This window comes from Homarus americanus, unplaced genomic scaffold (assembly GCF_018991925.1).
Source record: "Homarus americanus isolate GMGI-L3 unplaced genomic scaffold, GMGI_Hamer_2.0 scaffold58837, whole genome shotgun sequence".
NCBI lineage: Eukaryota > Metazoa > Arthropoda > Malacostraca > Decapoda > Nephropidae > Homarus > Homarus americanus.
In genome coordinates this window covers 468,183-480,231 of record NW_024719533.1, presented here as the reverse complement: position 1 = coordinate 480,231, position 12,049 = coordinate 468,183, and the positions used below count along the sequence as shown (strand labels likewise).

The 12,049-nt window shown below is 41.1% G+C and overlaps 1 protein-coding gene across 1 annotated transcript in view; it reads right to left on the bottom strand.

Annotated features, from left to right (window-relative positions):
* Window positions 1-11,558, bottom strand: part of LOC121860093 — a 71,619-nt gene extending 60,061 nt beyond the window's left edge. The window contains exon 1 of the mRNA XM_042357125.1: window positions 11,427-11,558. The gene's annotated coding sequence lies outside the window, so the exon portion shown is untranslated. The remainder of the gene's footprint in view (window positions 1-11,426) is intronic.
* Between the last annotated feature and the right edge of the window lie 491 nt (window positions 11,559-12,049).

Genomic DNA, 12,049 nt, shown 5'->3' with positions numbered 1-12,049 from the left:
ATCATACTTAGAACAATATTAGACACGACAGTAACACAGAAGCCAATTATATTATTTTCGTATTTTGATCTGATAAAATTTATGAACACCAGACAGACTTGTTTTCCATCCTCATAACTTAGAACTGAACGCATAAAACCAGTTCAGTGAGTTTAATTTCTGATGAAAATAAATAAAATAAAACGGAAAAACAAGATCTTGATATATAAATAATAAAAGCAAATAGGCAGCCTTCACAACTGGGAGTAAGGTGGCCGCTGGGAGTAAGGTGGCTGCTGGGAGTAAGGTGGCCGCTGGGAGTAAGGTGGCCGCTGGGAGTAAGGTGGCTGGCGCTGGGAGTAAGGTGGTCTCGCTGGGAGTAAGGTGGTCGCTGGGAGCAAGGTGGTCGCTGGGGTCTCGCTGGGAGTAAGGTGGTCGCTGGGAGTAAGGTGATCGCTGGGAGTAAGGTGGTCGCTGGGAGTAAGATCGCTGGGAGTTGGGTGGATCGCTGGGCGTGGGCGTATGAGGTGGTCGCTATGCAAGGTGGTCGCTGGGAGTAAGGTGGCTAGATAGTGATCGCTGGGGTGGTCGCTGGGAGTAGAAGAGTGATCGCTGGGAGTAAGGTGGTCGCTGGGAGTAAGGTGGTCGCTGGGAGTAAGGTGGTCGCTGGGAGTAAGGTGGCCGCTGGGAGTAAGGTGATCGCTGGGAGTTAGGTGGGCACTGAGAAAAAGGTGATCTGTGTAAAACATGACAGCCATCGGAATGACCACCTGTGTCATTAGTCCACCTGTGTCATTTTACTAAAGATAAAATGTAACCTGAAGGCGCAAACATAAACAAATTAATCAATATTTTTAACATGTCTTCTCCTTCCTAGTGACGACCTTATCATTAAACAGCTGTTGATAATTTTTATAGAACTTTGAGTGTGGTGACATTATGCCATGACTTTTGGACGTAACAAAGTCAGCGTGAAAGGTCAGCGTTACGAGTATATTAACCACAGGAGAAATTATTATTACCGTACCGCACACGCTTCATTACTGTGGACGCTGGAGTGTGATCATCTCGGTGACCTTTGACCTGTGTGTGACCTCTGTGTGACCTATAAGTGAAAATCGTCACGAATAATACGGTCGCTGGACAATAGTGGTCACTTTCAGGTGTGAAATTTGCGTCAAGATCCGTTCATAATTGAGGAAATTAAAATATAGGTGACCTTAGGCCTGACCTATGACAACGTGGAGAAAGGCCATCTCGCTCACTGTCGCAAATATTTTAAAGGTCTTATAACTATGGAAGCTTGAGTGATTATAACCTGAAGGCAGAAAGAAGTGACCTTTATTCCTGACGCAGTTTTACCAGTGAGGAGGTTGACCCGAGATTTTGTAAAGGTTAGGCCATAAATGTGGAGGGCAGAATGTGGTTCCTTCCAGTGGTCATAACTTCTCAACTATGATTATTACTTAACAATTTGGCCATAATCATAGGAATTCGCTACTGTGGGTTGACCTGTTGCAATAACCTTATGACCTATGACCTTCATCTTTCACAAATATAAAAAAAAATTAAGTTCTGAGTAAATAACTTGGCCGAGCAACTATAGAACTTTTGGCAAGATTGATAAAAAAAACTAAGGAAAGTGAATTTTTTTTATGAACTTGATTTAAATCGGATGCTCCACCCAAGGAAAAAAGTTCAGCGCTTATTTTAAACATAAACCGAAACTAGTGAAATTTTTCGTACAAGATCGGATATATTATAATGATTAAGGACGATACAAAGTGAAAACAACTAAACTAAATCGAACACCAAAAGTTTTCACAGCGTCGAGTTCACCCCAAAATAAAGTGACCCCAACTAATATTCCGGGTATTTTGTGAGGTGCTGGGTGTAACGCCTTGTAAATAACATGACCTCACTGCACCAGGACGTTTACGAGGCCACAAAATTACGATAAAAAAAATGCAGAAAATATTATAATAATGAGTGAAAATACATGATATTTACTGAATAAAATACACTATAGTTCTATTGGAAATAAAACAACTTCTCATAAAATACAATATCCCAAGCTTTACCTAAATAAAATATATATTATAGAGAAATAATACACACACACACACACACACACACATACACACACACACACCCATTTAGGAAATAACCGACTGTATCTTTCTCATCATAAACCTTCAACTTGAAAGCAAACACGCTCATACGTATCGGAATTATGAAGGAAATGAAATATGCTGAAAAATATTCTTGGAAATCCCAGATGGCGAGAGAGTATATTTACGAGCACACAAGGCAGAAGCGGTGACCCAGAGACAGCCTTGGTGTAGGTGATAAAGGCGTAGTGTTGTGACCCCTTGTAGCCTCCCCTCCTCATCCTCCTCCCCTTGTAGCTCCCTCATCCTCCTCCCCCTTGTAGCTCCCTCATCCTCCTCCCCCTTGTAGCCCCCATCCTCCTCCCCCAGATCCCTCATCCCCCCCTAGCCTTATCATATTCCCCTTGCTTTGTCTATCTTCCTTTCTCCGCCTGTCTACCTGTCTGTCTACCTGTTACCCTGCCCACCTGTCCAATAATTTACATTCCTTTCATAAGCTGCCAGAATGAATGCCTGTTATCTCTCGTCCTTTTTGCTTGTTTATGTGCCTGCCTGCTTGCCTGCTTTCATTATTCTCTGTCCGTTCGTTTGTCTGCGCCTCGTCTGACCCCGTACTCAAGTTACCTGACATTAAACGTTATTTAGAATTATTCATCGGACGTGGAGGTATTATTAGCCAAACTTCTCACAACTTTACGTGAATTAATTTAACTCGGCCATGTCAAAACAACGCGACAGTCCACGACCCTGACAGGTGCAGTGGATCCGCGCCATGACACACACACACACACAGGAAGACGATTTTTTTTTCTTCATAACAAATGCATTACTTTATCCCTGATTACCGGGAGGAAATACTATACGATTCTTGGAAAATCGTTTCGTGTGTGAGTGTGTGTGTGTGTGTGTTCCAGACCTTGATTACTTTCCTTAATCTCCGACGATGAAACTCAGGAAAGTTGCAGACAATGTTGCCAGCACTCACACAGTCTGTCTAAACACCAGAATAACGGAGAGGGCAAGAGTCGGCTGGGGGAGATATTACACAGATGGCGGCTGGGGGAATTAGTGAAGGAGGAGGGGTCATTGATGGAGGGGCCAACGAGGGATGATTTAATGGGGGAGGGATCAATGGCGGAGGGGTGAGTGAGGAAGGGATCAGTGAGGGAATAATCAAGAAAATGAGATAAACGAATTACACACCGAAAACAAATATACCACGAGTGACGAGAGGAGTGTGAGGGGGAAGAAGGTGCTGGAAGCCGCGTCAAAACTGAGAATGGGACCAGCTAAACCTATCTTATATACCCCATAAAAGTTGGAATCTTAAAATACTCTAATCTTAGGACCACCCACTAAACACCGTCCATCTTACAGGTACAGAACGAGGCCTCTTTATACACCTTCACAACAGAAAACGTCAAACGATATGAATCTTTGTTATTAATGAGAAAGAAACAAGTCCAGCCAGAGTCTCAATGAATGATAGGCCCCTAGCTGGTCCACGTTACCCCCAGACAGCTGTTAATGGTGACCTTGCATGACGTCTCCACAACACAACAAACACATCGATAAACTCCCGACTGAGTGACTGGTTTAGCGTCCAAGAATTGTTCACTTATATCCTCTAAATATCATGTTTATTACTAGCCTCCCGGGACAGATTGACGTACACACGGTATGCATCCCTCAATATGACAACATATTTCCGCCCAAAATACGAGGGAATGAATAAAAACTTGTCAAAATTTAATTCTATCTTTAAAAAATTCAAGCGTAACGAGGCGACCATACAGGACTCAGAGGCGGTGGGTCACTGAAGTAGGTCCAGTAAGAATATTTCCCTGTCAAATATTCAAATTAATAAACTGATCAAAACACATACGAATTTACGAAATATAAAGTTGGTGAAACAATATCTTCACCAGTAACTATACTACACACAATACAGCTTTATAATGTCAGAGGAGGCCCTCTCGTGACGTCATGAATGAGGGGCGGAGCGACGGAATTTGCTTTGATGCAACGATTTTACCCATTTTTTTTTATTTTGTAGAACATATAAAAATAAACAACAAAATATGGGAGTGAAGCTGAACTCTCACAACTTAAAATACCCATTCATAAACACTAGATGAATGCCGTAGCTGCAACACCGGATATCGGCTCTAAATATAAATGAAATATTAATTAGTATAAATTATATAAAATACTGTAATTTACTATGTACACAGCACAGTAACGATCTACATAACTCTATACCTTTATAACAAGTGCACTTTATGCTTTAGGGAATATAGACAAACAACGGGACTTTTCTTCTCACTCCGTAAACACAATATTGAAAAACTTGTGGTCTAAAAGAATAGCAATATTTTCAGTGTCAGATAGAGTATATATTGATGGTACGCACACATACACGAACGCACTCAAAACACACGCACACAAGCACGCAGTGGGCGGAATGTTAAGACCAACACGTCGGTAACCACGCCACACAGTCTAAACACCACCACAAGCTGTAAGACCTGAGAGGAACAGTCGAGCCTCAGTATTCTTTCACATAAACAGTGTCAGGGTGTCTCATAGGTCACACACAAACCTATTATTAATGTTATATTTTTTATTTTATTTCAGGTGACAATATTTGTTTTCCCCTAATTTACTGCTTTGACGGGGAAGAAGGCCAGTTATCTTTTAAACCTCCCATTGCTCTTGACGAATCTGCCCTTTACTGCCCTATGTCAGTAAACCAATGTACCCAGACAACCTGCCACGATTGGTAAAGGTCACAATAGATAACTCTTCTCATATCCAACCCGGGGACTGAACCCAGGTAGGAGACACGCACTACCACTGTACCACCAACAGTGTGGGTGGGGGTGACGGTGTAAAACATCCTATGACACGACTTGACAAAGTTTCAAGAATGGCGGCCGAGAGAGTCTGGAAAATTAACTTTAAGAGCAAAGATAAACCAAAGTTTTCTGGACGGAGACAAACACTGGCGGAGAGACAGACATGGACACTGAAGGGTGGACGCCAGCAGTACAGTACAGTACAGTACTCACCAGGTCCCAACCACGAGAGGGGGTCACAGACACTCTCCACACCAGCTGCTACACTCGCTCATCAAATTCGTGAATATTTACAGAGGAACGATTGCAGAGAAAGAATATTCAATGTTCAGATAAACTCTCCAGTACAGTGGTCACACACACACACCGGTTAGTGAACAACAGCCCTCGTATGGTCACTTCATATTTCACATTTCTATGCCGTTTTCACGCTGGAGAAGTTGACTGATACCAACAGATAGTGAAACCTTTTGGGAAGATTCCTGGGAACGTGCCTAACCTAACCTACCTTCCCAAGGGTCGAAATACTTTCAGGGATAATGATTATTGGGGATCAATTTTAAATTATTTACATTTTACCGAGGGTAAGGTGGCCGAGTGGATGCAGAGCTTAAGGTTGCTGGTTCGAGCAGTCAAACCCTTGTTCACCCAGTCGACGATGGTTACCTAATTCTACAGTTAGAGAAGTGCAAACAGTCGAGTGCAATGCTAGACACTAATAAAATCTTATTTACCGTATAAATGTTCGGTCTAGTGTGCTGTATCCACACTACTCCTGACGGTCCACTTCTGAAGTTTAAAACTACACCATCTCTTCTTAACTACTACAGGCAGTAAATAAGAGAAAAGGTAAGTACAGAACTGTATTAGTAGAGTTAATTACAAATTTCAAGGTTAATGACGATCGCTTCTGATCTGCGAAAACGAATTTAAACTAAACTAACGAGAATGAACTTATTTTTTTTTACTTCAAGTTAAAAATATAAATTAACGCAAATGAAAATAAAACTCATACTTGTGTTAAAGGAGAGAGACAAAGGTGGAAGGATTAACAAGTTGTGGCTGCACTACACCACTTCCTACCCCGAGGATAACCTACAACATCTACACAGCAAGTTGTGCTTCCCCGCAAAAACATCTCACAACACTGAGTTACCTTATACACCGGATGGTGGCGCGGGTGTGAAGGTGATACGATGGATTAACAATAGTGTGAAGTACCAACAGTCTCTTTATATACAGTAATCATATACCTTTGGTTCCTCCCTTCTCATTCACCTGACAACAATAGTACAGCAATTACCCCGAATGTAACAGTGTAAATGCCCAACACTGCACGGAGGATTCTCGAGAAAAAAATGTTGAGTATTATGACAGTAAAGTACAGCTGTGAGGTGATAACAAAGGGACGTGGCTGGGGGGAGTGTGTGGGACTGGGGAGAGTGAGTGGGGCGGGGAGAGTGAGTGGGGCTGGGAGAGTGAGTGGTTGGGAGAGAGTGAGCGGTTGGGAGAGAGTGAGTGGTTGGGAGAGAGTGAGTGGCTAGGGGAGTGAAGGGCCACAAGCTAGGAGGGGAAAAGACAAATTATGGATAGCCGAGGGAGGGTGGAGGAGGGAGAGAGAGAGAGGGCGACTGAAGGAAAGATGAATGAGAATTGAGGTTAAGCGAGAGAATGTCGGTAGGATAAGGGAATGGGGGAAAATAGGTAGGAGGGAATAGTAGAGGAATTTATAAGAGTGGGAAGAGAGGTGAGAGGGAGGAATTTGAAGGTAGGCAGATAATTAATCAGTACAGTAGGTGTCGTCCTGTAAAAGTCTGCAGGAAGATCAAGACACAGACAGCCTATTCTCGAAGTTGCTGACACTTGCTATAACACACTTCTATATGTATGAAATAAAATAGGAAGCTATGCCCAAAGATCTCTCCTACACACTCTCTGGATCAAGTGACGAGAGCACTACGGAACCTAAGAGACAGTTCTGTACACGATAAACACCTTCAGTAAACATAGACTGACAGGTACCTCAAGCGTGATGTGAAGGTCGAGGGGACAGTAGTAGTGTTACCCTACAATAGTACATAAGGAGTCTGCAATAGGCCGGTTGGCCTGTGTACGGCAGCTCCTGTCGAGAGTTACTACCACTCTCTATCATCCATGAATCTATCTAGCCTCCTTTTGAAACTTTCCAGCATTCCAGCACTCACTACAAAGTTGCTAAGCTTGTTCCACTCGTCCACCACCCTATTTGTGAACCAGTTCCTTCCTATCTCCCTCCTAAACCTAAACTTATCCAACTTAAATCCGTTGCTCCGAGTCCTATCCTGCTCGGATATTTTAAGAACTTTATCTATATCGCCTTTATTGATTCCTTTCACCCACTTGAATACTTCTGTCATATCTCCCCGCACTCTTCGTCTTTATAGGGAATGCAAGTTTAGTTTCTTTAACATATCTTGATATGGAAGGTTTTTAAGTTCCGGAATCATTTTCGTCATTCTTCGCTGCACCGACTCCAGTGAATTGATATCCATTCTATAATAAGGGCACCAGAACTGAACCGCATAATCGAGGTGCGGCCTGACTAGCGCAAGATATAGTGGTAACGAGACCTCTGCACTCTTATTACTTACACATTTAGATATAAAACCCAATACTCTGTTTGCCTTATTTCGAACATTAACTCACTGTTTTCTAGGCCGTAGGTCCGGGCTTACAAGTACCCCTAAGTCTCTTTCACAAGTCGACTGCAGCGGTGCACTACAATGTTACACTACATACGTAGGTACAATACTGAGTTACATTACAATGATAGAAAGTAATGATTTACACTATAGTTGTACACTGATACATTACAAATCAAATCGTGAATAAAAAGCACCACACTTAAGCTCGAGGTTCGAGAAAAAAATCGAGTGCCCCCTGACCTACCACCCAAAACAAACGACTACAACTGAGGAAATCGCGGATAACGAGTTTCAACAACTCAGGTATGTGTGTATATATATATATATATATATAACCAACGACCTCACCAGCCAGGACCCGAACCCTTGGCTGGTGAGGTCGTTGATTATATGTTCAAAGTCCGCGTGTTATATGGACTAAAAATGGTGTGTATGTGTGTGTGTGTATATATATATATATATATATATATATATATATATATATATATATATATATATATATATATATATATATATATATATATATATATCAAACATGTGTACAAAAATACAATAAAGAATTCTTAGCGCTTCGATCATGCTCGATAAAATACAGCCATAGGGACCTTTTCTCTTTGATGCACGGTACACGACCTATGTTGTGCGGTGTGACGCACTGCACCCAGCCACGTCCACTGGGTAGTGGCTGACTAAAGATTCAGTTGTCTTTATTTTTGTCAATAATAAATAAGAATCAACGAAAAACTAAACATTTACATAATTTATAATAATAATAATAATAAGTAACAGTTTATTAAGATAACATGGCAGCCCGAAGACTGAAAATATACAATGATCAGAGATGATAAGTTACATATGGTGAAATCGGGGAGTGAGTCACTTGATTGACAAAAGCTTTCAATACAGAAACATAAGAAACAGTTAACATATAGATTAACTGTAGATCTGGTACTGTGGGAGCTGGTCTTGTAGACATTCTTGTGACCTGATGTCGGCGCCAAATCCTTCTGTGTTTGTTTTCTGACAGTCTAATTCTCTCCCCGGTAGCCAAACGATTACAGCAGCCTTAAATGGCCCACTCAGTGGTCTGACTGTTTCATCGATTCTTATAAATTGAACAGAAATAAAGCCTATTGCATTCTAAGTAATGGTGATTAAAAAACCCTGACTGTGGATAGCAGCTAAATATATTGTTTAAAAACATGCGATTTTCACTCATATTAATATATAGATTATCCCTTAACTCCCTTGTGTTATCTTACATTAAAAACAGCTCTTAGTTTACTTAGCAAATAGGCCGAGGCTCATGTGCAAGGTCAAGGAGAAGGTCGCCATTTTATGCTCGGTTATCATTTGCTGGGATCTTTGCTCACATGCTTATTCTGATATGGAAGAAAGTAAGTGCCCAGTACAGACTTAGGAAAATCATTTACTATGTTCTTATTAATGATAGAGGGCAAAACAAAACCACCCAACCTCTTCTTCCGCCTCCATTAACCACCCCCTCCTCTTCCTCCTTCATTAACCACCCCCTCCTCTTCCTCCTTCATTAACCACCCCCTCCTCTTCCTCCTTCATTAACCACCCCCTCCTCTTCCTCCTTCATTAACCACTTCATTAACCACCTCCTCTTCCTCTTCGTGTAACCACCCCCCTCCTCTTCCTCCTTCATTAACCACCCCTCCTCTTCCTCCTTCATTAACCACCCCCTCCCTCTTCCTCCTTCTTTAACCACCTCCTCTTCCTCCTTCATTAACCACTCCCTATCTTCCTCCTTCATTAACCACCCCCTCCTCTTCCTCCTTCATTAACCACCCCCTCCTCTTCCTCCTCCATTAACCATCCTTTCCTCTTCCTCCTCCATTAACCACCCCCTCCTCTTCCTCCTCCATTAACCATCCCCTCCTCTTCCTCCTCCATTAACCATCCTTTCCTCTTCCTCCTCCATTAACCACCCCCTCCTCCCCCCATCACCCTAAATAACGTAACAGGAACACAAAAGTGAAATTGCCACAGCTGGTTAATTTATCGTGCCATTCTGTATTGGACTCGTCAGTCCTGGGTGAGAGGACGAGGGAGCAGGGAGGAGAGGGAGAGGACGCGTGAGTGGGGAGAAGGGAGAGAAAGGAGTAAGAGGGGTGAGAGAGGAAGGACGAATACGAGGAGAGGGAGAAGACGCTTGAGGGGAGAACTCGGACAGGAGACAGTGAGAGAATTTGCTCAACGGAGAGAAAAGCTAGAGGATTCGCGTCAGAGAGAGAGAGATAATACGAGAGTTTAGTCAGGTTTCAATAAATCTTTGTATCTGGATAATTTAGTGTGCGCTAAGATTGATTTACATGAAGCGTAAAATAACTAGGTTGTACAGACATTTAGGGTTTAAGTGTGTACATATATGTAGTGTTATCATTCATTGTGTATATTAACTGTGTACATTAATTTTAACTAGTGCTAAAGTAAGTTGGGTTTACAAGTACCAATAATAGTACTATATTAAGTTAGGTTTACATGAATATAAAGTCAAGATGAGCTCACAATCATCTAGCGTTAAGATAAGTTTGGTTAGATTCGGTTTATTTCTATAGATTGTTACGATAACGTAAGTTTCCAGTATCTAGCTAAGTGTGGTTTTCCTGTACAATACCTAGTGAGTAAAAATTCGTTTTCATCCCAAGTGGGGGGGGGGGCGACCTGACCAGACCAGACCTAACCTACTATTTGCCCAGGAAATGCCACAGAAGAAAATCGATTCCTAACTAAAAAAGAATACTAGTGATAATTGTTTAAAAAAAATCCGAATTACCTATTAGGGGTAAAACAAAAAAGAATATTAACCACCTAGTGTTAAGTACAGTCCCCCAAAGAGAGTATCGTCACCTATGCGGTCAATGCGGTTCGTGAACATTGTTGGACAGCTAATTTAGAAATGGTTGGTTCAGTCGACCACAGGTTATAGTACAATATATATCATTATCAAATTAGCTAGTAATATTTTCGTAAAGAGAAATGTAAGAATTTCAAAATGACCAGTAATTCAAGTTTAATTCATGCATGTACTTTACATGTTGAGTGCTTTTAAAAGCTGTCATGCATATGATGATGAAACACTGGAGAATGTACACATATCAAAGCATTTCATCCAACATTTCATATATTTAAAGACGAAAAAGTAACGATACTTTCTTGGCGGACTATATATACAGTAGTGTTAAGGTAAGATTAGTTAGGTTTACGTGAGAATCGGTTATGATTCAACACTGGACATGGACGAAAGTTAGTGCTAGGTTAGGTCAGGTTTATATGAATCTTGATAGCTAGTTTAACATACGTCTAGTATTACAAGATAGTTTTCCATATTACTAGTATTAAACAACTCCACATACTTCATCTTCACACTCAGGTGGCATGCAACGAAGATAAAACTAGACCTATCAGTAAATATCTGCCTCGTCTAATTCGTGTTATTTATCCCCCCAACAATCATTACCACAAAGTAAAGATTAGTAAATAAATATTAGGTTTATTTTAACACACACTCATATCACTTGCTTTATTTTGTTTTAGTTTGATACTCTTTTAGAAGAGGCGTGACCGAGGACTTAAAAGATGCAATCGTGTTCTTGTTGATAAAGTGAAAAAAAAGACCACTGCAGTACCAGGCAAAATATTCCTTGACAAAAGTAATCTTACCGTTACTCTGGAAAATATGACAGAACAACCTTTACTTATTATTTATTTAAAAAACTGAAGCCATGAGTAGCACTTGGGTTAAGAAAAGCAATACATGTACTCACAGATGCAGGACATCACTCTGTAAACGTTTCCTTGAGCTTGAATTCACACACTGCCCCGACGTTGTCTCGAGCGATACTGACACGGCAACGAGGCTCACTCTCACGTTATTCTTGCCTGGAAGTCCAGCAAATGTTGCCACTCAAACCAATCATTTTAGTTTTACATATGGTCGTTGTGTTTGTCAACACAACAGGGTTCAGTCGTGTAGATTAGTATTATTTCTTATTATCAATGCATTATAAAACGATAGACAAATTATATAAGCATGGTGGTAATATCTCGAGTTTACGGAAGTCCAATCTGACAGGCTCAGAAGGTGCGCTGCCATGGTTCACCAGTGTAAACATTTATACCTTGCATCGTTATACACAACTTTAAATGCTTACAATACGTACACAGTATGTTCATCAATTTCCTGGTGATACTACAGTAGGAACACTTTCAATACCAGATGTCGTTAAGAAGTACTTACTTGACGTCCCATGTACAGTAAATTACAGTAAATATAAAAAATGCATCACCCGTCAACGTTACCACCAACGTGCTTGATTATATTACCATGTTGTCTCGTATACTTATGCTCAAACATTTGTACAAAACATACAGTACTTGTGCATACATT